This window comes from Puma concolor, chromosome E2 (genome assembly GCF_028749965.1).
Source record: "Puma concolor isolate L17-30 chromosome E2, mPumCon1.1.hap2, whole genome shotgun sequence".
NCBI classification, from domain to species: domain Eukaryota; kingdom Metazoa; phylum Chordata; class Mammalia; order Carnivora; family Felidae; genus Puma; species Puma concolor.
In genome coordinates, this window is record NC_141681.1 from 56,829,917 (window position 1) to 56,855,753 (window position 25,837).

Sequence of the window (25,837 nt, forward strand, 5' to 3'; positions counted from 1 at the left end):
CTTCTAGAAATTTTTGTACGTTCCTTTGTATTTTCTATACATACCACTTCAAAAATATTCCTGTTGATGCTGTGACAAATTACCACAGCCTGAATGACTTTAACAAATCTATTCTCTTACAGTTCTGGAGGCGAAATGTGTAAAATGGATCCATAGCGCCGTGCTCCGTCTGGATATGCCAGGTCAGATTTTGTTTCCTTACCTTCCCATGTCTGGAGGCCACTTATATCCTCTGCCTCATGGTGGTCCCCTTCCTCCCTCTTTGAAGCCAGCAGGATAGCATCTTCAAACGTGTTTACCTCTGTCATCACTTCACCAACCTTTACATAAGTAACTCTACCTGCATCCTTCTTATAAGTCTGTCGGGACCGTATTGCATTTACCAGATCATCCAGGATAATCGCCCACCTCATGATCTTCACCAAAGCACATTTGCAGACTCCCTTACGGCATTCACAGTAACACTCCCATGTGATAGGCACGAGGACGTGGCCATCCTTTGGGATGAGTATGTCATCCAGCCTAACACAACCATGATGGCTTCTGCAAGTAACTACTATTTTATCTTCCTTTTCTCTCGTTATCACTTTTGTTTACTCCTCTTCTGTCACTGACTAGAACTTCTGATAACATGTCAAATATCAGTGTGGAGAGTGGACCTCCTTGCCTTGTTTCCAGTCTCTGAAGAAAAGCATCCAGTCTTTCACCATTAGGGATGAAGCTTGCCGTAAGTTTTTTGCAGGTGTTCTTTACTGAGTGTAGGAAATTTCCCTCTGTTCCTAGTTTTCTGAAAGTTTAGATCATAAATAGGTGTTGAATTTTGTCAAATGCTCCTCTGTATCAATTGACAGGATCCTGTGATTTTTCCTGTCCAGCCTGTTAATATAATGGCTCATACTGCTGGAATTTGAAACTGCTTTCTGTCCCCCAAATAAACCCATTTGGTCATGGTGTACAATTCTTTCTGTGTATTGCTGACTTCCACTGTTAATAGTTTGCTAAGAATTTTTGCACCTTCGTTTGGGATTTCTTTGGTAGTTATCTCCCCCTGCCCCCTTAATGTTTTTGTGTAGTTTTGGTATTACGCTAATACCGGCCTCATACGGTTAGTTGGGTAAAGTTTTCACTCTTCTACTTTCTGAGAGAAATTGTGTAGAATTCCTGTTAATTCTTTGTAGGTTTGATAGAATTGTCTAGTATTGGTGTTGTGACTTTGTTGTACTAATATTTGTTAAGTAGAGTCCTAGATGTCAGATGGTGAGCCATGGTTCAACAAGAGATTGTAAGAGAAAGTGAAGTAGAGAAGTTTATTAGTCACAGATCATGGGGGAGCTATTCTGCACACCTATGTGGGTTGTGTGAGGAGATTAAGGCAGGGTATAGGCAGAACTCTTAGGGCAGGACCAAGGGCACATGGCTTTATTAGGGCCCCTCAATGGAATGCTTTAAGGTTCTAGGCTAAGGCTGCAATGGTCAATTCAAACCAAACAGAGCAGGGTTTTGGTAAGCTTTTGGAGGTGTGTGTGTGTGTGGGGGGGGGTCTTATCTAAAGGGGACAAGGGGAAGATCCTGGGAGATGGGGGAGAATGCTTATCATAGGGATGATTGGGAGAGTCCTATCTTGACATTTGCTTCTGACTGCATGGGCTCTTACTAGGGTATGTGCTCAAGGGAATGGCTAGTATCAGTTCAAGGTCCCTACAGACCACCTGGCCACACAGAATGGATGCTGAGGCACCAGTATTAGCTAAACTCTCAACATTCACTGTATGTGCCTGTAGGTGTATTTTGGGGAGGCAATTTTAAGATTACAAACTTACTCTGCAATTCAAGTCATTCCTATCATTTGTTTCACATGGGTGATTTGTGGTAAGGTGTACCTTTAGAGGAATTGGTCCATTTCACCTAAAGTTTCAAGTATTTGTATGTAGAGTTTTGTATTAATCCCTTACTACCCTGTTGATGTCTCCAGGTTCTGGAGTAATATTCCCTGTTTAATTTGTTAGGAGGAATTTGTGTTTTCTCTTATATTCTTTGGTAGTTTTACTAGTGAGTCATGAACTTTATTGACTTTTTCAGTGAACTGCCTCTTTGTTTTATTTTCTCTACTGTTTTCCTTGGTTCAATTTTACTTACTTTTGCTCTTGTCTTTATTATTTCCTCTGCTTCATTTGTGGTTTTTTTCTCTTCTGATTTCTTACTGCAGTTTAGATTTTTCTTGGATATTTTCCTTCTTTTCTAGTTATAAACATTGAGTACTATCAGTTTCCCTCTCAGTACTGCTTTAGTTGAACCCCGCAGATAATGACATGTTGTATTTTCATTTTCTTTCAGCCTGTGTATTTCCCTTGAGTCTTTGTCTTCTTCCTGTGGATTATTTGGAAGGTATGTTGTTCAATTTCCAAGTGTTTGGAGATTTTCCTGTTTTCGGTTTTTGTTTTGTATTTGGATTCCACTGTGGGCAGTGAACATACTCTATGATTCTGTTCTTTTAAATTTGTTGAAGGGTGTCTTAGGACCTAGGATATGATCTGTCTTGGCATATGTTCTTTCTTTCTTTTTTTTTCTTAATTTACATGCAAGTTAGATAGCATATAGAGCAATAATGAATTCAGGAGTAGAATCCAGTGATTCATCCTCTATGTATAACACCCAGTGCTTATCCCAACAAGTGTCTTCCTTAATGCCCCTTACCCATTTAGCCCATCCCCTTACCCACACTCCTTCCAGCAATCCTCAGTTCTCTATATTTAAGAGTCTATTATGTTTTGTCCTCTCCCTGTTTTTATATTTTTGCTTTCCTTCCCTTATGTTCATCTGTTTTGTCTTTCATCAATATTTGTCTTTCTTTGACTAATTTTGCTTGCATGATACCCTCTAGTATCTGGCTCCATCCACGTTGTTGCAAATGCAAGATTTCGTTCTTTTTCTTTGCCGAGTAATATTCCGTAGTGTGTGTGTGTGTGTGTGTGTGTGTGTGTGTGTGTGTGTGTGTGTGTGTGTGTGGGCGGGCTCTATCCATACTTTGGCTATTGTTGATAATGCAGCTATAAACATTGGGGTGAGTGTGCCCCTTCAAAATAGCACATCCTTATCCCTGGGGTAAATACCTAGTAATGCAATTTCTGGGTCGCACGGTAGTTTCTATTTTTAATTTTTTGAGGAATCTCCATACTGTTTTCCAGAGTGGCTGCACCAGTTTGCATTCCCACCAGCAGTGCAAAAGTGCACTGAGTTACCTGAGTTGTTAATGTTAGCCATTCTGACAGGTGTAAGGTGAAATCTCATTGTGGTTTCGGTTTGAATTTCCCTGATGATGAGTGATGTTGAGCATTTTTTCATGTGTCTGTTAGCTATCTGGATGTCTTCTTTGGAAAAGAGTCTATTAATGTATTTTGTCCATTTCTTCACTGGATTATTTGTTTTTTGGGTGTTGAGTTTGAAAAGTTCTTTATACATTTTGGATACTAACCCTTTTTCTGGTAGGTCATTTTGCAAATATCTTCTCCCATTCCATCAGTTGCCTTTTAGTTTTGCTGATTGTTTCCTTCCCCATGCAGAAGATTTTATCTTGATGAGGTCCCCCTAGTTCATTTTTGCTTTTGTTTCCCTTGCCTCCAGAGAGGTGTTGAGTAAGAAGTTGCTGTGGCCGAGGTCAAAGAGGTTTTTGCCTGCTTTATCCTCAAGGATTTTGATGGCTTCCTGTCTTGCGTTTGAGTCTTTCACCTATTTTGCTTTTATTTTTGTGTATGGTGTAAGAACGTGGTCCAGGTTCATTTTTTTCTGCATGACACTGTCCACTTTTCCCAACAGCATTTGTTGGAGACTGCCTTTATTCTATTCATATCATTTTTTGCTCTGTCAAGATTAGTTGGCCGTACATTTGTGGGTCTATTTCTGGGTTCTCTATTCTGTTCCATTTGATCTATGTGTCTGTTTTTGTGTCAGTACCATACTGTCTTGATGATTGATTACAGCTGTGTAATACAACTTGAAGACCAGAATTGTGGTGCCTCCAGCTTTGGTTTTGTTTTTCAACATTGCTTTAGCTATTTGGGCCTTTTCTGGTTCCATACAAGTTTTAGGATTGTTTGTTCTAGCTCTGTGAAGAATATTGGTGTTATTTTGATAGGGATTGCATTGAGTATATAGATTGCTTTGGGTAGTGTTGACATTTTAACAATATTCTTCCAGTCCATGAGCATGGAATATTTTTCCATTTTTTTGTGTCTTCAATTTCTTTCAATAAGCTTTCTATAGTTTTAAGTAGACAGATTTTTCACTCTTTTGTTAGGTTTATCTTAGGTATTGTATGGTTTTTGGTGCAATTGTAAATGGGATCGATTCCTTGATTTCTTTTTCTGTTGCTTCATTATTGGTGTATAGAAATGCAACTGATTTCTGTGCATGGATTTTACATCTTAGGACTGCTGAATTCATGGATCAGTTCTAGCAGTTTTGGGGTAGAATCTTTTGGGGTTTCCATATAGAGTATCATGTCATCTGTGAAGAGTGAAAGTTTGACCTCCTCCTTGCCAATTTGGATGCCTTTTATTCCTTTGTGTTGTCTGATTGCTGAGGCTAGGACTTCTAATACTATGCTGAATAATAGTGGCAAGAGTAGACCTCTCTATCTTGTTCCTGACCTTAGGGAGAAGGCTCTCAGTTTTTCCCCATTGAGGATGATATTAGCGATGGGTCTTTTGTATGTGGCTTTTATGATCTTGAGTTACTATCCTTCTATCCCTACATTCTTGAGGTTTTTTATCAAGTATTTTCTCAAATGCTTTCTCTGCATCTATTGAGAAGATCATGCGGTTCTTGCCCTTTCTTTTATTGATGTAATGTATCACATTGATTGATTTGGGGATATTGAACCGGCCCTGCATCCCAGGTAAAAATCCCACCTGGTCATGGTGAATAAGTCTTTTAATGTATTGTTGGATCTGGTAGTATCTTGTTGAAAATTTTGACATCCATGTTCATCAGGGATATTGGTCTGTAGTTCTCCTTTTTAGTGGGGTCTTTGTCTGTTTTGGAATCGAGGTAATTTTGGCCTCATACAATGAGTTTGGAAGTTTTCCTTCCATTTCTACTTTTTGGAACAGCTTCAAAAGAATAGGTGTTAACTCTTCCTTAAGTGTTTGGTAGAATTCCCCTGCAGAGCCATCCATCCCCGAACTGTTGTCTTTTGGGAAATTTTTGATTACTAATTTATTTTTGTTACTAGTTATGGGTCTGTTCAAATTTTCTATTTCTTTTTGTTTCAGTTTTGGTAGTGTATGTGTTTCTAGGAATTGTTGCATTTCTTCCAGATTGCCCAACTTATTGGCATGTAATTGCTTATAATATTCTCTTATTATTGTTTGTATTTCTGCAGTGTTGGTTGTGATTTCTACTGTTTCATCATTGATTTTATTTATTTGGGTCCATTCCTTTTTCTTTTTGATCAAACTGGCTTAGGGTTTATCAAGTTTGTTAATTCTTTCAAAGGACCAGTCCTGGTTTCACTGATCTGTTCTACTGTTTTTGTTTTTTTGTTTTTTGTTTTTTGGTTTCGATAGCATTGATTTCTGCTCTAATCTTTATTATTTCCTGTCTTCTGCTGGTTTTGGGTTTTATTTGCTGTTCTTTTTCCATCTCTTTAAGGTATAAGATTAGGTTGTGTATCTGAGACCTTTCTTCCTCCTTTAGGAAGGCCTGTATTGCTATATACTTACCTCTTATGACTGTCTTTGCTGTGTCACAGAGGTTTTTGGGCTGTGGTGTTACCATTTTCATTGACTTTTTAAATTTCCTCTGTAACTTGGTTACCCCCTTCATTCTTTAGAAGGATGTTCTTTAGTCTCCAAGTATTTGTTGTCTTCCCAAATTTTTCCTTATGGTTTATTTCAAGTTTCATAGCATTTGGTCTGAAAATATGCATGGTATGATCTCGATCTTTTTATACTTGTTGAAGGCTGATTTGCATTTCCAGTATGTGATCTATTCTGGAGAATGTTCCATGTGCACTCGAGAAGAATGTGTAATCTGCTACTGTAGGATAAAATGTTCCGAATATATCTGTGAAGTCCATCCAATCCAGTGTGTCATTCAAAGCCATTGTTTCCTTGTTGATTTTCTGTTTAGATGAACTGTCCATTGTTGTAAGTGGGGGTGTTGAAATCCCTTACTATTTTGGTATTATTGTCAATGAGTTTCTTTATTTTTGTGAGTAACTGATTTATATATTTGGGGATCTCCACGTTGGGGGCATAAATGTTTACAATTGTTAGGTCTTCTTGGTGGAGATACCCCTTAGTTATAATATAATGCCCTTCTTCATAAAGACTGCCCTTCTTGTTACAGTCTTTATTTTAAAATCTAGATTGCTGATATAAGTATGACTATGCCAGCTTTCTTTTGGTAACCATTAGCATAACAGATGGTTCTTCACCCCCCTACTTTGAATCTGAAGGTGACTTTATGTCTAAAATACGTCTTTTGTAAACAGCATATAGATGGATCTTGTTTTCTTATCCATTCTGTTACCCTGTGTCTTTTGATTGGAGAGTTTAGTCCATTGACATTTAGAGTGAGTACTGAAAGATAAGAATTTATTGCCATTGTGTTGCCTGTAGCGTTGGACTTTCTGCTGGTGTTCTCTGGTTGTTTCTAGTCTTTGTTGCTTTTGGTCTGTTGTGGTTTGTCTTTTTCCACTCAGAGAGTCCCCCTTAAAATTTCTTGCAGGGCTGGTTTAGTGGTCACGAACTCCTTAGTTTTTGTTTGGGAAACTCGTTATCTCTCCTTCTATTTTGAATGATAGCTTTGCTGGATAAAGAATTCTTGGCTGCATATTTTTCTGATTCAGCACATTGAATATATCCTGCCACTCCTTTCTGGCCTGCCAAGTTTCTGTGGATAGGTCTGTTGCAAACCTGGTCGGTTTTCCCTTGTAGGTTAAGGACTTTTTTTCCCTTGCTGCTTTTATGATTCTTTTCTTGTCTATGCATTTTGTGCATTTGAATATGATATGCCTTTTGATGGTCATTTCTTTTTTTTAATCTAATGGGAGTTCTCTCTGCTTCCTGGATTTTGATGTCACTGTGTTTCCCCAGGTTAGGAAAGTTCAGCTAGGATTTGCTCACATAAACCTCTACCGCTTTTTTTCTCTCATCTTCTGGGACCCCTACGATTTGAATGTTATTCCTTTTTAATGAGTCACTGAGTTGTCCAATTCTTATATTGTGTTCTCTTGCCTTAGTTTCCCTCTTTTTGTTTTCTTCTGCTTCATTATTCTCCATAAGTTTGTCCTCTGTATTGCTGATTTGCTGCTCTGCTTCATCTATCCTTGCCACCATGGCATCCATTTGAGGTTGCTTCTCAGTCACAGCAATTTAAATTTTATCCTGACTAGATTTTACTTCTTTTATCTCCACAGAAAGGGATTTTTTTTCATTCCCAGCTAGTATTCTTATTATGATTCTAAATTCTGGTTCAGACATCTTGCTAATATCTGGTTTGATTAAGTCCTTGGATGTCATTTCTTTCTGTTCTTTCTTTTGGAGTCAATTCCTTCGTTTGGTCATTTTGGAGGAAGAAAAAGATTTAATAAATTTTTTTTAAAAATAAAAAATTAAAACCACCACAAAAAAAAAAAACAATCAAGTAAAGCATGCTAGATCCTAGGTGTGTTTGGTCTTGTTGTTGAAAAAGCTTGATAGAGTAGACAAAAAATGGAAGGAAAAGAAAAGGGAAAAAAAAGTTGGAAAACATTTGAAACTTTAAAAATACGAATACAATAAAATAGAATGAAATGAAATTATGAAAGTAAAATAGAATAAAAAATTTACAAAAGAAATATATTAGGAGAAAAATAAAAATCTTTTTTATAAAAATGGAAAATAAAAATGAATTTTTTTTCTGTATTCAAGGGTAAGAAAAAGAAAATTGAATAGACTAGTGCACAGAATGAAATACAAATGAAATTATATCCAGTTTCCCCAAGAAGTCAAACTATGAAGCACTTTATAGTCCGTACACTAACCAGACAGAGACTTGTGGTGTTCATCTAGAGCATTGTTGGCACAGTTGACAGGACTTGGTCTGACGGCTCTGTTCTCCACTAGATGGCGCTGCTTAGCTTACTGGGGTGGATCCTTGTGCATGTACGTGCATGTGTGGGATAGTTGAAAATGGCATTACCCAACTACCCATTCTCTAGCATAAGAACTCTGTGCTCTTGCCAAGGGGCAATCAAGCAACCCTCTTTGTCTCCAGCTTCCTTACATTGCCTGCTTCTACACTGTCTGTGACCAAAATATCAAGCTGCCAGGTAGCACCTCCCTCCCAAATTTCATCTCCAACTGGCCTGTGTTTCCAAACCCCTCAATTCTGAGGGCCCCTGTGGCTTGGACCTGCTCTGACCCTCTGGGGAAGGGTCTCACCAAGCAATGGCATGTGCCGGCCTGCCCCTGGGGATGCTTCCCCGACCATGCCACTGCAGAGGCCCAGAATCTGCCACCGGGTGCCAGCCCACCCCCAAAAAAGTTCCCACGATTGTGTAGCAGCAGCATTTCAGGGATTATGGCAAATCACAACACACACCTGGCACCAGACTTCACCACCCCCTAACGTCCTGGTTGCAACACCAGCAAACGTGGCTGTTCTTTTGGGTCTGTTAGGACCTTTGCCTCTGGGGAGGCTCCAGGGCCTCTATCAAATGTCTCCTCACCAGGGGAACTGCCTCTCCCAGTGTGGCCTGAGGACCCCGAGGAACTCACTGTATGCTCCTGGAGATTCGTGCTTCCCACCAAGCACTGCCAGGTACCCAGCCTCGGAGTTTCTGACTCTGCGCTCCCTTTTATAGAGTCTTAATTGTATTTAAACCCTCTCCTTTCTCCTTTCTCCCTTTCTTGTTCAGTCCCTTGTTTCCACTCGTTCTCTTTCTCTCTAGCTGCTTTGCGGGGTGGGGGGGAGTACATTTCCTATACTCTCCCCACTTTCTCCGTCCTCTCTCTGCCAGCAAAAACTTCTCCCTACCCTCCACGCGTTCTTTCTCCCCCAGTTCACTTCTCCATGCTGCATACCTGCTGAGTTCTGTGGCTCAAGTTATGCAGATTGTTGTGCTAATCCTCAGGTCAATTTTCTACATGTGCAAAATGGTTTTGTGCTGATCTAGTTGCATTTCAGGGATGAGAGAAGCAGAAAACTTGAATGCTGCTCTGCCATCTTGGCCCCTCCTGGCATATGTTCTTGGGGGAAAAATATGTAATCTCCTGTGTTTGGGTGGTATTCTAAAAATGTTGATGAGGTCATGTGACTTGATGGTGTTGTAGAGTTCATAGGTGTCCTTCTGACTTTCTGTCATTGTTCTATCAATTATCGAGAGAAGTCTCGAGCTGTAATTGTCAATTTATTTCTCCTTTCAGTTCTATGAGTTGATCATCAACATACTTTACAGCTATTCTTTGGTGCATATACACTCAGGAGTGCTAAGTCACCTTGTTTGACCCTTTTATCATGTAATTTTCCCTTTTTTACTGAGTAATTTCATTTTCTCTGAAATCTATTTTATCTGGTGTTAATACAGACATTCCTGCTTTCTTTCCATTGAGGTTTACATGGTATAAGTTGTACTATTCTGTAGATATTGGGGTTCAGATAATTGTTTCATGTATGAAGCTGTACTGTGCATTGTGAGGCATTTAGCAGCATCACTGGCCTGTACCCACTAGATTCCAGTAGAACCACTGCAATGATGACATTAAAAATGTCCCCAGACCTTTGCAAATGTTCCCAAGGTGGGGGGATTGTTATCACCTCTTTATATCAATTCCACCAATATGGAGCTCAGGAAAGCAAAAGATACTACCATGCCACTTTGTTCTCAGCTGCATTGAACACAGTATTCCAAGAAAGACCTGATGTCAGAAGTGAATGAGCTGATTTGCAAGTAGGATTTAAGGACGTAACTGTGCCTCATCGCCAGCCAGTAAAACTTAGCATTAATAAATACTTGGAGGATCAAGGGCAAGTTAAAATTCAAAATCATGGCAAAGTCTACATGAAAGACATGGCCCTAATCAATGCCCTTTGATGTAACCTACAGTTGACTAAAGTAGATCCGATGGGATTGCTTCTCTGGACAGGATGACTTAGTGAACAGAAAGCACAAGTGTGGCTCTACTAGAGGGGCCGAGAGGCTCAATGACCCTGGAATAAATATGAAGAGCATGGCATGTCTAGCTAAATATGGTGGGTGTAGCTAATAAAAAATGTAGCTGTTTGGTGACACATAAAGTGCTATTTAAAAAATATTGTGCTGTCCACCTTGGGCCAAGTTTGCACCATAAGGAAATTGGGATCATGCAATAATGTTTGGTAATGTACATTATGATGGGAAGGAAGTCACTGGGGAAAATGGCTGGTTGTACAAGGAAGGCAGGGTTTCTGACACTTCAGCAGATGTAACTATATGAAGTCAAGAACAGTGAAACACAAAGGACTAGATGGCTATTCTCAGGGGAAAAGCAGGAACCTAGGAAAGGATTGTTCCTTATTCCTGCCCCTCTCTGTTTGCTGTGGACCAGAGACTGCTGGGTCCCTCCTTTCCTTTTCTTTTCTGAGTGGGAGAGTTTATTGAGGTTTTTTGTGTTCCGCCATAATGTGTTAGGAGTGAGGACTCCACGTAAGTCTCTCAACCAAGAGGAATCTCACGAGACTATTGTGAGACCCTCCCGTGTGACTGTAGTCATGTTTGGGTAGAATTTTTTTCTTCATTTGGGACAAACGTAAGTGTATTTTGTGTGAAATACAAAGAAGGGATAAATGATTTTTGATAGAAGTTGCACTGTCATACATTGTAATATTTCCAATTAATTACCACCCTCTTGTGAGATTGTATGTCTCTGCTCTTTGATATCAAGCTTGGCCATTTGACTTACGCAACCCTTCCTTCTTGTTGAGGGGACTACACTTCTTTCTCAGTTTATAGCCACCTTGACTAATGTGGTATGAGTAGAACGGCATATTTTAAGTGTAACAGAAGCTTTAAAAGCTTTGTTTGCTCCTTCTAACCCTCTCTTCTCTCTGGGACAAGAATGGTTATATCCCACATACTGAAGTTCTACCCTGAATCCCAGACTCAAATGACAGAACCAAGCAAGAGGTGAATAATGATAGAAGTGATATGAGGAAGAAATAAATGTTTGTTTTTGTAAGCCCAGGAGAATTCAGGGATATTTGTTACCATAGAAAACCCTTCTAGAAAGCTGACTGGTACTTTGTGACCTTTTCTTTTCTCCTTACCCATCTTAACTACCCAAAGTCATTGTCTCGAGTAATTGTACCACCTTTGAAATCACATTTTTGGTTATTCCCTTCCTATGTTACTACCCTCATATCTGCCATTTTATATTCTCTACTTCCATTAAAATATCCATTTATTTTTAATTTTATTGCTTTAATTTTGTAAGTTTATTTATTTCGTGAGAGAGCTCATGCACACGTGGGGTAGGGGCAGAGACAGAGAGAGGGAGAGAGAAATTTAGCGGAGCTCCATGCTCTGTTCAACCGACTCTGCCACCCAGGTGCCCCCATTTATTTTAATGCATCTAGAAATATATTGCCCTTTACAATCCAACTACCCTCAGTGGACTATGTGTTCTCAGTTACAACATTTTCAACTGGTTTATCATAATCAAATATTTATAAATAACCTCAAGAACCTTGCCGTCTTCACTGTCCTGCTTCACCTAAGTAAGCCTCAGAACTGCATGAGCTCACTTAGGAGGAGGTTCACACTCCTTGGCAAACACCCAAAGCAAACAAACAAATAAACAAACAAACAAAAAGGAAGTCTTTGGCTTAGGTGTTCTGTGGCTAGCCGTTTTCCAAGGACGTGGTCTTCAGTTTCTCCCGCTGTGGTGGCAAATTATGAATGTTCTGCTTTCATTTTCATTCACTTCAGGCTACATTCTCATTTCTTTCTCTATGTCTTCTTTGTCCCAGGGTTAGTCACAAGGAGGTCATTATTTTCCAAGTATTTGTGGATTTTCCAGAGGCTTTTCTATTAGTGATTTCTATCATAATTCCATGATGGTCATACACATATTTTGTGTGATGTGAATTCTTTTGAAATTTAGCGAGACAAGTTTGATGGGCCAGAATATGGTTTCTCTTGGTAAAGTACTGTGTGCACTTTTAAAGATTGTGTTTAAATAGCCAAATTATGGAAAGAGCCTAAATGTCCATCAACTGATGAATGGATAAAGAAATTGTGGTTTATATACACAATGGAATACTATGTGGCAATGAGAAAAAATGAAATATGGCCTTTTGTAGCAACGTGGATGGAACTGGAGAATGTGATGCTAAGTGAAATAAGCCATACAGAGAAAGACAGATACCATATGGTTTCACTCTTATGTGGATCCTGAGAAACTTAACAGGAACCCATGGGGGAGGGGAAGGAAAAAAAAAAAAAAGAGGTTAGAGTGGGAGAGAGCCAAAGCATAAGAGACTGTTGAGAACTGAGAACAAACTAAGGGTTGATGGGGGGTGGGAGGGAGGAGAGGGTGGGTGATGGGTATTGAGGAGGGCACCTTTTGGGATGAGCACTGGGTGTTGTATAGAAACCAATTTGACAATAAATTTCATATATAAAAAAATAATAATAAAAAAATAAACATTAAAAAATAAATAAATAAAGATTGTGTTTAATTCCCTGGTTAAGTGGAGCGTTCTTATGAATGAAAAAAATCAGTATTTCTCCTGTGTAGGGAAAAAAATCTGTTTTTTTCCCCTACTGTGTGCTTCTATCCTGTCTCCCTCACTACTCACACAGAAGACTTCACTTCTGACACTTCTGGTCACAAATATGTGGAGGGTTTCCCCCACCAACAAGCAGTCTCCGACACCAGCTGGTTTCCTACCATTCACCTCAACTGTGACACCCTCTCCCTGGATGCCCCTCCACACACTCCAGCCACCAGGTGCAAGTCCAGGCTGATGCACGTGCTTCTGCAAACTGGTCTAGATCAGAGGTGCCAACAACCCCCTCATTGTCTTTGACCAACCTGCTAGAGCCCCTCACAGAACTCAGGAAAACACATTTACCAGTTTATTACAGGCTATGATACAGGATACGGATGGACAGTCAGATGAAGAGACACACGGGATGAGGTCTGGGAAGGTCCTCAGTGCAGAAGCTTCTGTCCCTATGGAGTTGGGGTGTGTCACCTCCTGGAGTGGCAGTGTTCACCAGCCTGAAATCTCTCTGAACCTCCAGCCATTGGGCTTTTGAGGAGACTTCCTCATATACACATGACCAGTCATTAACTCCATTTCCAGCCCAGGTCCTCTCTCTGGAGGATGAGGGGATAGGGCTCAAAATCCCGTTTATAATCATGGCTTGGGCTTTCTGGTGAGCAGCCCCACCCAAGGAGCCCACACAGGAGTGGACTCATTATAACAAAAGATGCTGCTGTTAACCTCGTCATTTAGGAAATACAAGGACGTTAGGAGTTCTGTGCAGGAGCCAGGCGCAGAGAACAATACATAATTTTTCTTTTATCTCACAGTTTTCTGTAAATGTCAATTGGGGCAGTCGCCAAGGTACTGATTTTGTCTACTTGTTCTATTATGGAGAGAAGGAGCGTGGAGATCTCTGTGATTGTGGATTGTTCTGTCATTACGGTCCTCTCTGTTTTCTCAGGGGTTCTGCTACCAGGTACATAGTTTAGGATTCTCATGTTATTTTGTTGAATGTATCCCTTTATGATTGTGAAATAGATTTCCTCATCCCTGGTCATAGTATTTGCTCTTTAATTAACTTTGATCTGATATAGTTACCCTATTTTTAATAGCATTTATGTTTATCTTTTGTCCATGATTTTACCTTGTGTCCTTTAATTTTTGAAGTGAATTTCTTGTGGGAAATATATTCAAAAGCCACTTGACAAGGGCACCTGGTTGGCTCACATGATTAGGTGTCAGGCTCTTGACTTCGGCTCAGGTCATGATCTCATGGTTCTTGAGATCGAGCCCCATGTTGGGATCTGCACCTACAGCACAGAGCCTGCTTGGGATTCTCTCTCTCCTTCTCTGTCTCAAAATAAATAAAACAAAAAAAATTTCAATGAAACGTGCAGTTTATCCTGAAAACTTAATCCAGGCCTATTTACAACAGGCTTGTTTCCTGCATCCCTCATACCAGATTGATCTCTTCTATCAGTGAGACTGTATTTACGGGTTACAGGCATGTCTCTGTAATTTATTTCATCGTCTCTCCATGGCCACTCAAAGTCATGCACATTTTTCTGGATTTCCCTGAAGCAAAAATCTTTGATTTCGTGGCCTTTGTGCCCTTCCAACATCATTGCCTGGAATACTTCTCCTGTATTACTATACTCCTTTGGTTGTAATTTCTTGATCACGTGCGTAGGAGAAACATCTGCAAAATATAAAGAGCCAGAGGTATCCTCTTAATTACAGTTAGCAAACAATGTTATGTTCTCAACATATAACAATAAAAGTAATACATGTACTGAGCACAGTTATAAAACTTTTCCATGATCTTCAAAATTTTAGGAATACCTAAAGGAACAGGATTTTTTACTAAAGAGTGCTCATCTGTAATACAAATTAATCTCAGGATAGCCTGGTTTCAAACACCCAATGACAAAAACACTCACACTGTACAAAATTATGTTAGCTCTCAAAGAAAGGGTATTTTTCTTTCCTTTTAAATTCCAGTATAGTTAACATACAGTGTTCTGTTAGTTTCAGGGGTACAATAAAGTGACCCCGCACTTCCACACATCGCCCAGGGCTCATCAGGACACGTGTGCTCCTTCGTCTTCATCACCTCTTGAACCATGGCCCACCCACCTCCCCTCTGGTGCCATCAGTTTGTTCTCTATAGTTAAGAGTCTGTTTCTTGGGGTGCCTGGGTGGCTCGGTGGGTTAAGTGCCTGGCTTCAGCTCAGGTCATGATCTCATGGTTTGTGAGTTTGAGCCCTGCATCGGGCTCTGCACGGACAGGGTGGAGCCTTCCCGGGATTCTCCCTCCCTCTCTCTCTGCCCCACTGACTCTTCGTGCCATCACAGTATGAGGCTATCACAGCCCCCCTTTCTTTAAGCTGGTTAATAGAACATTTGATAACCCATACATACTATGTTTTTGGCTTGGTACCCAGCCTGTCTCAGCCATTATCATCTTACCAAACTTTTTGTCTCACATATGTTTATCTTAAAAAGACAGTCTCAAACTTGGCTTCCAATAAATATAACAAGGCCCTGGCAAGGGTCCAGTGGTCTCGCTGAATTAGCCCAAGCCATTTCTAACTGGAGACCTACAAGATTTGTTGGATGGTTCACTGCCTTCCTTATGTCATCGGGTGTCATCTTACCACAGCTTCTGTGGCAGCAGTCTCCCTGACAGAGTCTGTCCATACTGCTAGAGTAGTCAATCACATAAATACTAGTATCACCAAAGAAATGATTACTCAAACACAGATTGATAACAGTATCATGCAGAGACTGCACTTCACAGATGCAGCACTTGAATGGACAGGGAACCACCAACAGGCACTTGTCAATCGTCAAAATATACAATGTTGTATATTGTTGTTGAATAAGCTTAGAAATTTCCTGGGCTTGCACCAGTGGGTTAACAAGGCATAAAGAATTACAAAGCCATAGGATGCTCACACCCAAGTTTGGGTAAACAAGATTAGGCAAATAAGGATAGACTGGGGTGGGGGGGCAAGGTCCCCCAATACAAAGGTATATGAAGTAAACAAGATTAGGTATTCAGGGCAAAAGTGCCCCCCAATCTTGTACCATAGCAGAAAGCTGCTTTCACAGGAAGGAAGGACCAAATTAAGTAAACAGGTAAATAGGGCTGTAGACCAATGAGCTGAGGTGAAGCTGCCCAGAGAGGAGCTGATTAACAAAAGAAAAGGTGCTTTGTTAACCCTGAGGTTACTTGCTCTATCTTATCCCTTAGGCTAGCTATGATAAACAGAGGTCCTGCCTCATGTTTGCTATAAACGCAACCAGGATTTTGTTTTGTATTAACCCAAACCCCTAGCCCCACATATCTTCAAGACCCCCTTTCCCTCATGCCCATGAGTTAATGTTCGTGTCTTTGTGCACATCCATTACCATGTGTGTAAGCCTTCTGATCCTAATAAAGATGGAGCAAGGACCCTTATTCGGGGCTCTTGTCTTTTCCAGGACGTTAGCCACCTCTTGCTTTTAATCCTGCATCCACTGTCTTGCTGGTCAAGTGAGAACTTTAGACTTAGAGTCTACAACAGAGGGTGACCCCAACGTGATGGAAGGAAAGGGGACTACGGGCTGACGTGGACAAGGAGTCGACATGGCCAGGAGGTGGTGCAACACAAGGACTGCAGGATGCTGCGGAATGATCAAGGAGTTCCAAGAAAAAAAATGCACTGGGTACAGTCTCCCTGACGAGGTAAGGGATAAAGCAAAACTATGTTAGGATTTGCTGCCATGGAACTTTTTGAGAGATCTCCCATGGGGAACTCTCTAGCTCCCTCCCAGCTCCTGACTCCCTACAAAAGCGCTGTATTTGAATTCTTCAGTCACTAGGAGAGACAGCAGGGATGACTCTAAACTATAAGGCTTTTCTTAAATCATTGCTGGCTGCCCAACAAAATTGCCCTTGGTTCCCAGAACAAGGAACTTATGATCTTGATGTGTGGGAACGAGTAGGGAAAACATTAAAGGCCAGGCATTCTGAAGGGGCTAATGTCCCCCCTGAGGTGATCTTCACCTGGTCCATCATCCGCACTGCCCTTCTCCCCTTGAGCTTGGATGGTGTATATGAAGAGGTAGAGTTATCTAAAAGGGAGGAAAAACCTCAGTTCCCCTATAATCAGGCTGTGCCTCTGGCGTCTTTACAGCCAAAATTTACTCCCCCTCTCCCAAAAGGGTGAGACAGTATTGAGCCTAAAAAAAAATCTCATCAACCTGATATCAGAGATCTCAGAAGGACCTCTGATAAAGTCCTTACCCTAATGCAGAAGTGTCTTGAAGAAGACCAGAAGGCCGTGAATTCCACCTGTTTCCCGTTTTTAGGCAAAAAGGACAATATGTCCATGAAAGCCTGCCCTTCCAAATAGTAAAAATTACAGAAAGCAGTTCAACTGTACGGCCTTCATAGCCCTTTTATGATCAGTATTTTGGAAACTGTGGCACTTATTCCATATGTGCCTGGGACTGGGGCGCTCTCATGAAAATCATCCTGACCCCGGCCCAATATGCTGTCGTTGCTCAGGACTTTCATGCTTGTGTCACTCGTGCTCTGCAGAACTTTGACACTGCTACTCCAGTGACTTTTGAACAATTGTCCGGCACAGGACAGTATGTCCAACCTGTTGTAGGTCGCGATCGCTTATGAACTCTGGACAGCAAAAACAGGGTCAAAACAAGTTTATTACGGCCAGGCCAGACAGGGAAATACAACAGGTCCCAAAAGTCTGGCCCCGAACATGCTTTAAGGATGTCTTATAAAGGTTGTATCGACCAATCGGGTTGCAAAAGGGTGGCAGTTTGAGAGGGTGGGCACCAGTCACACAATGTTGTAGGTTTTTAAAATATAAGGCAGGCACCAATCACACAGTCCTGAAGAATTTTAAAATATAACTTGTTGACTCCAGCCAGTTGAATGCTGAATCATGTTGTTTACAATATTAGTCTTCTATCTAGTTCAAACAGGATGCGGTACCCGAGAATGGGGAAGGGTGATTACACCAAGCAGGTTTACAGAAGCTCAAACAAGCAGTTAAGAGGAAGTTCTATTTCTCAGTAACTTGGCAAATGTGGTTTTAAGCAGGACTAATATCTCGGGAACAGAAACAGCACTTCTAGGAAAGCCCAAAAGAAACCGTTTCAGCATCTCATATTCTGGGGTCCTTCTAAGCTTACATAGGTCATAGTTTACTCCCGGGCTACAGGAGGCTAGCTATGTTTGCCCTTTACGTTCCCCACTTCTTCTGGTTTATACCCGATTCCTTGGTACTTAATTATCTTGGGCCATTAAAGGTATATATTGTCCTTGGAGTACTGTGAGTTTGATAGAGCTGAGTCTTTGGTTGATAAACTGTAGGAGTAATTTTACCAAGCAGGGTCCAATAAGGAGGACAAGGAGGACTAAGATTAACGGTCCAACTAGGGCACTAAGTAGCATGGTCAACCATGGTGACCATGAAAAGAGAGACTCATACCAATTTAGATTGCCTTGTCTTTGTTTTTCTCTTTCTTCTAATCTTTGTCTAATCTGTGCTAGGCTTTGGTATTGACATAAAAACAACATTGTTCTCCCAATGCCAGGCAGAGTCCTCCTTGTAGAAATAGGAGGTCTAAGCCTCTGCGGTTTTGAAGTACCACTTCTGTCAGGGAGTCCATAGATTCTGTTAATTTATCTGTATTTTTTCTAATTCTGAAATATCCTGATCAATCTGTTTACTAAGGAGCTTGAAATTTTGGTCCCCTGTAATAAAGGCAGCAGTACTGACCCCTAGGGGTCCCGCAACTCCTAGCCCTACAAATAAGGGTACCAGGATGGTGGAGATGGGTTCTCTTGTAAATCTAGATTGTGGAAGGAAACCTAAATGTTCTCGGCCACGTTCTCCCGGAAAGTAAAGAACCTGGGGGAGTAGGTGGACTAAGGTACAAAAATCAGAGCGTTTTCCCACATGGTATAAATTTAGACATGGAGTTAACCCTGAAGAGCAAGCAAACCATGTCCCAGAGGGAGGTACCAGAAAGTAGAGAGTGTCTCCAAGATGGGGACTCTTGGGGATGGGAATAGTGTTATTACAATAACTTAGGTACCGAGATTGGTTAACTCGATAATTTCCTGCATAGGAACAAGTTCCCTGACCTTCTAAATCCCCTAAGACTGGGGTGTTGTCCCCACAGACATTTATTTTGTAATTGATTGTGGCTTAAATTCTGAATCTGATTATCTGTTTCTCCTAGGAGTACGGATGCTCCTATCCCAAAAAATTGGGGGGGTGGGGTCTAGAATCTAGGCATAGCCAACAGTCTTGGGTGATGTTTGGGTTAGAATTTAGAAACTTAAAGGTGTAGTATAGGGCCTTAAAGGTATCCGTATCCTCATTGTGGGTCTCTTTGATTGTTGGAGGAGTATCTGTTAGTGGGGTTGCCTTAGTAAAGTTAGTGATCTTCCAGAATCAGGAAGAGGGTTAATAAAAGGATTTGGTTCCAATAGGGGCTCTTAGGGTGACCCGGATTTTAAATCTCTGTATAGTGATTTCAACACCAGGGTCACTACCAGTTACATACAGTCTGAGACGCCATGTCTTTCCTGAGTTCCATTGGGAGTCTAATCCATCTTTAATTTTTAGGGATATTAAATGTTGGGTTCTAGAATTAGAGACCGTAGTTATAGAGGATATGAATGGATCTTTGTGAGTCTAGTCTGCAATTGTTTCACAGCCCCAAGAGGCACAATGGAATTGTCCATGGCCTTGACAATCTGGGGGTCCATCCGAGGGGCAAGCATAAAGATGTACCTTTTTAAGGTGTTGGCATTCTGGTCCCTTTGGATGGGGGCTGGCTCCAGTGAAGCCCATTTTGGCTCCAGTGGGTGAGAGTATGGGTTTTCCCCCTTGTTTGAAAAGTACAGTGTTGGTCCAGCTTAGGAATTGGCTACAAAGATCAAAAATAAGAGAGGGGGAGGCGTAAGAGGTGGAGTTGGCCAGAACCTGTCCGGTGGTAGTTTTACTAACAATCCATCTATATTGGATTGGGCATGATCAGAGAGAGCCTGTCTAGTTATAGAAATTATAAAAAGCATCCAATACTTATAAAACATCCCATCTATAACAGGAAGGTGAAAATGAATAGCCCTTTTTCGACGGCTGTCCAATCTGCAGGCACAACTGCAACTAATCCAGTGGTTAGAATTAGTATAAAGATGGCTAGGAGCAGTAAAGGCAGAAGCAGGCAAGGCATTTATCAAGTAGAAGGTCAGGAGATTTTAACTAGTCAAACCCTAAGAGGATTTCCTGTTTGCTGAAGTGTCCATTCTTGTGGAATGTGATCAGGATGGGCGGCCTTGGTCTGTGAGCGATGGATCCAATGACTTCATCCAGCCACTTTCACTGCTGATGAGGTAGATAAGATGATGGGATAAGGCCCGGTCCAATGAGCTTCTAGGTTAGGCGAGGTGTGGCGCTGTGTCCAGACCCAATCTCCAGGTCCGATCTCTTGATGTGATGATTTAGTCTCATGGGGGGGGGGGGGAATGTCTTTACGTCTTTCTTTTATCACGTCATGGATAGCTGGCAGCGTATGTTGCAGAGCCTGACGGGATTTAAGAAGATGTCGGTTGGAAATCTTGGCCCAATGTTCGTCTCCCAATTTGGGGAGTAGTGAGGGTGGCCTCCCAAACAAGATCTCAAAAAGGGATAATACCCTTTACATAGGGTGTACATCGCACTCTAAGAAGGGCAAAGGGAAGGAGGCCTACCCATTTTTTGCCAGTTTCTGTAATTAATTTAGTCAAGGTTTCTTTTGGAGTTCTATTCATTCTTTCTACCTGCCCTGAGCTTTGGGTGTGGTAGGCACAATAATTTCCAATTTATTTGTAAGTGTTTGGCTAGCATTTTAGAGATCTGGGCTATGAAAGCCGGGCCATTATCTGACCCCAGACCAATAGGGATGCCAAATCGGGAAACCAATTCATTGAGTAATTTTTAGCCATTATCTGAGCTGACTCTGTTCTAGTGGGGAAAGCCTCTACCCATCCAGAGAAGGTGTCCACTAGTACAAGGAGGTAATGATAGCCATAGAGTCCATGTTTTATCTCAGTGAAGTCCGGTTCCCATATTTCTCCAGGCATCTTCCCGCATAATCTCTGTCCTGAAAAATTAAACTTGGGAGATGGGTTAGTCTGAGCACAGGCTTTGCATCGGTCTACTAGGCTTTTTACGATTTTATTAAGGTTTGGAATAAAATAGTCCTTTTGGGCTAGTTCAGACAACTCGGTTGCCCCTAGATGTGCGGAGCTGTGGCCTTGCTGGAGCCAGGTCCGTCCTATAGCTTCTGGTATGAAGATGCGTCCATCCTCGAGGTGATACCAATGCTGGTCATCTCTTTTTGCCCTCGAGGTTTTTATCAGGCGTAGCTCTTCTTTGGTATAAAACGGTTCCGTGGGGAGAAAGCGTGGAGGCAGCAGAGGCAAAATCTTAATTGGGAGTACACCGCCTTCAGCTGCAGCCTTTGCCGTCAGATCGGCGAAGACATTTCCCTTGGCTTGGGGTCAGTCTACTTTTTGGTGACCTTTGCAATGTATAATGGCCACCTTCTTTGGGAGCCATAAGGCTTCTAGCGGGGCCAGTTTCTTTTTTATTTCTTTTCCCCCAGATGTTAATAGTCCCCTTCCTTTATATAGAGCTCCATGAACATGGGTGGTGGCGAAGGCATACCTGCTATCAGTGAAAAAGTTCACCGTTTTTCCCTTTGCCCATCTGAGGGCCTGGGCTAGAGTTATCAGCTCTGCTCTTTGGGCCGAAGTGTCATGCTCAAGGGCTCGGGCCCAGATAACCTGGTCCTGAGTCACTACAGCTGCACCTGCATATCTGACTCCATTTTTGACAAAACTGCTGCCATCAGTGAACAGCTCAAAGTCTGCCTTAGGCAGGGGCTGATCCCTTAAGTCTTCCCTTAGCCCCGAAAGGGTACTTACGGTTTCCAAGCAGTCATGGAGCGAGTCCCAAACTCACTATCAGGTAACAACGTGGCTGGGTTTAAGGCTTCTGTCTTTAAGGTGATTCGTGGAGGGTCTAGCAGTGACACCTGGTATTGGATGATTCCTACCTTGGAAATCCACCAGTCCGGCCGGGAGTGCAACAAGGAAGCCACCGCATGAGGCCCTATAATTTGGAGGTCTTGCCCAAGTGTCAACTTGGAGGCCTCCTTAACAAGCACAGCTGTCGTGGCAACTGCCCTAAGGCAGCTGGGCCATCCCGTAGCGACTGAATCTTGTCGTTGGATAAATAGGCCATGGATCACTTCCAAGGGCCCAAAGTTTGAGTGAGGACTCCCTTTGCAATTCCCCGTACCTCATGAACAAACAATTGGAAAGGCTTGGTAATGTCTGGTAAGGCTAGGGCTGGGGCCTGGGTAAGTGCAGTCTTGATTTGTTCAAAAGCTTTATTTTCTTGTTCTCCCCAGACCAGCTCAGTTCCTCCCCCCCCCCCCCCCGGCCCCAGTAGCAGAATACAGGGGTTTTGCCATTTCAGTCAAACCAGGTATCCAGAGGTGGCAATACACAGAGGCCCCTAGGAACCCCCTGATCTGCCTTTTAGTTTTAGGTTTAGGGATGTTTAGCATAGCTTGGATTCTTTCCGGCCCCAGCGATCACTTACCTTCACGCAGTTGGTAGCCCAAGTATATTACAGAGCCCAGAGCCCAAGCAAATCTGCACCTTCTTTGCAGAGACTTTATATCCCAGGACGTCTAATTCTCTTAGCAGGTCCTCTGTAGACGTTTTGCAGCTCTCTAAGGAGTCAGCGGCTAGGAGCAAGTCATCTACATATTGTAACAGCATAACATCTGGGTGGCTCTCCTGGTAGGGGATCAAATCCCTTCCAAGAGCCTCATCAAAAGAGTAGGGGAGTTTTTAAACCCTTGGGGCAGTCGAGTCCAGGGTAACTGTCCATTGTAGGTCCCATCTGGGTCTGTCCATTCAAAGGCAGAAATAGGCTGACTGAGCTTTGCAATCGGCAAAGCAAAGAATGCATCTTTTAAGTCCAGGATGGAGTAAAGGAGGTAATTTGGTGAGAGTTCACTCAGGAGAGTATAGAGGTTGGGGACTGTAGGATGAAGTGTCTCAACACTTTTTGTCAACTTCTCTGAGGTCTTGTACCGGACTGTACTCTGAAGTCCCAGATTTTGGGACAGGAAGCAAGGGGAGTATTCTAGAGGGAATGGCATGGCACTAGGATCCCAGCTTCTCGCAAGTGGTTGATGTGTTTGGCAATTCCCTCCCTCGCTTGCTGGCTGATGGGATAGTGCCTCACCCGGATTGGGGTGGCTGTGGCAGCTAGCTAGATCACTAGTGGCACTTGTTGAACGGCTAGCCCAGGGGGCTTAGTTTCAGCCCAAACTGTAGGAATTGTCTCTTTCCATTTTTCTATTCATGGAGAGGATTTCCACTCTGGTTTTTCTAGTAGATATTCCTCTGATATCGGACAGGTAACTAAAATGGCAGGTGGCAGTAGGTTTAAATCTATAGTATCCCTGGTAAAGGAAATTTGGGCCTTAAGCTTGTGCAGTAGATCTCTCCCCAGAAGGGAAAATGGGCAATCAGGTATAAGCACAAAAGAATCACAGTTCTTGAGCTAGGTCAGTGATTCGGGCAAGGGTCTATGGGTAGCCTTGTGTCTGTCCTGTGACTCTCTGTATGTATACTTTTTCTTTAATCACAGGTCCTAAGGGTTCTTTAAGAATGGAATACATAGCCCCAGTGTCAACCAGGAATCTGGTTTCTTTCCTTTCTATGTTGAGGGTAACCGCAGGCTCCCGGGGGTCCAGGGAAAGAGGGGAGCTGTGGTGACGTCATTGTTCCTGGGCGACCAGGATGGGTGGTTATGAGGTTTTGGCTTTTTCTTGGGGCATTCGTTCTTTCAGTGTCCCTCTTCCTTGCAATAAGCACATTGATTTTTTCCTAAAGTTGAGCGGGGTCTCTTTTGGTGGGTTTGAGGCTTCCCCAATCCTTTAGAGTGGTTGGGGGGCTTCCCCCCCATGGTGCCATGAATACCTTCCCTATTTCCTTCCCCTGCATAATGGCTGGGCTGTCTCTACTCTGGAAAACTCGCTGAGCTATTTCTACCAGTTCAGAGATTACCTTTCCTTCAAATCCCTCTAATTTCTGAAGCTTTTTAGGGATGTCTGGGGCCAACTGAGAAACGAAAGTCCTATTAATGGTTTTCGGTTCTCTATTGCTTCGGGGTCAATAGGAGAATATAAGCAATAAGCCTGGTAAAGCCTTTCTAGGAAGGCTGCAGGTGACTCATTCGGTCCTTGGACCATGTCATAAATCTTTGTCAGATTGGTGGGTTTTTGTGCCGCTGCACGAAGCCTTTGTAACAGAATCTGGCGATAGTGGAGTAGATGCTCCCCACCGTTATCCATGTTAGGGTCCCACTGGGGTGGCGCGGAAGGGAAAACGTGCTCAATTCTGTGAAGGTCTGTGGTAGGCATTCCATCTGGGCCAAGGACTGCTCTCGTTGCTTCCCGGAGCACTCGGGCCCTTTCCTTGGAAGTCAGTAAGACCTGCAAGAGTTGGTGACAGTCTTCCCAAGTAGATAAGTGAATGGTGAAAATGGAGCTCAATAGGTCAATTAGGCCCTGGGGGTTTTCAGAGAAAGGGGGATTTGGGGTCTTCCAATTATAAAGATCAGTGGTAGAAAAGGGGGTATAGACTAGAGTAGACCTAGGTTGATGCCCATCTGGGACAGGAATTGGAGCAGTCTGCCTGAGGGGGAGAATGGGGGCTGGGAGTTCGGGTGATTGGGGTCCAGTCCCGCATAATGTCCCTTCTCTGGTGTGTGGAGGGCTAGCCATTTCCTCTTGGGCACTGGTAGCAGTGGGAGGATGGCTGTTGCTCCCCGGGAATGAAGTCCCAAGGTCTGAGACGAGGCGGGTCACTCCCACCGGTTGGCATGAGGCTGTCGTCTAGCTTTCAGTTTTGCTTCCATGGAGTTGGAAGACTGTTTCTAGGGGCCCTCTGTTTGTCTGTGTCTGTGTTTCTCTGTTTTGTTCTGTGGACTTACTGGACAGACGTTATGGGACAGACTCAGACTACTCCTCTAAGTATTATGATTGATCACTTGAAGGATGTCAAGGGAAGAGCTAACAACCTCAGTGTGGAAGTCCGAAAGGGTCGGTGGCAGGTTTTTTGTTCTAGCGAGTGGCCAGTTTTCAATGTCAGATGGCCACCAGAGGGGACCTTCAACCTCCCTACCATCCACCGAGTCAGGGGTATCATCTCTCGGCCTAAGACAGGCCATCCTGATCAGCTTCCTTACATTATCACTTGGCAGGACCTTGTAGAAGACCCACCCTCTTGGCTTAAGCCCTTCCTAGCCCCACACCCTCCGGAGCCAAAACCCATTCTTGCTTTGCAGGGGACAGAGAAGACAAAAAAGTAAAGTCTTACCCAGCCTTCAGCACCCCTCTACCCTGTCCTACAAGGGGGGGCTGAAGAAGAATTAATTTTTCCTCCCCCGTATAACCCCCCCCAGGTATAACCCCCCTAGGATGCCGGAAGAACACCATCCTCCCCCTCTGGGGGAGGCAGACGCTGTTCCGAGAGCGGGAGGCAGAAATGCTCCAGTGGGAAACCCGCCCTTTACCAGACAAAGGGCTCAGAGGGAGCAATCCGCCTCTGCCACCGACTCCACTGTTCTGCCCCTGCGAGCCACCGGACCCCCAGATGCGGAGGGGAATCAGCCCCATCACTATTGGCCTTTCGCCACTAGTGACCTCTACAATTGGAAAGCCCAGAATCCTAAGTTTTCCGAGATACTGGCAGGGCTTATTGATTTATTAGACTCTGTTCTTTTTACCCATCAGCCCACGTGGGAAGATTGCCAGCAGCTTTGGCAGGTCCTGTTCATGACTGAGTAAAGAGAAAGAATCCTCAATGAGGCCTGAAAACTAGTTCCGGGCACAGACGGGAATCCCACCACCAACCAGGCTCAGATAGATGCCTCCTTCCCCTTAACTCAGCCCAAGTGTGATTTCAACACGGCAGAAGGTAAGGAGAGGCTCTGGGTCTACTGCCAGA

The 25,837-nt window shown here is 42.9% G+C and overlaps 1 long non-coding RNA gene across 1 annotated transcript; it reads left to right on the forward strand.

Annotated features, from left to right (window-relative positions):
* Positions 1–25,837, forward strand: LOC147573799 (uncharacterized). The gene is made up of 3 exons (XR_015244447.1): positions 1–182; positions 16,222–16,465; positions 25,624–25,837. It is a non-coding gene; the product is annotated as an uncharacterized LOC147573799 (long non-coding RNA).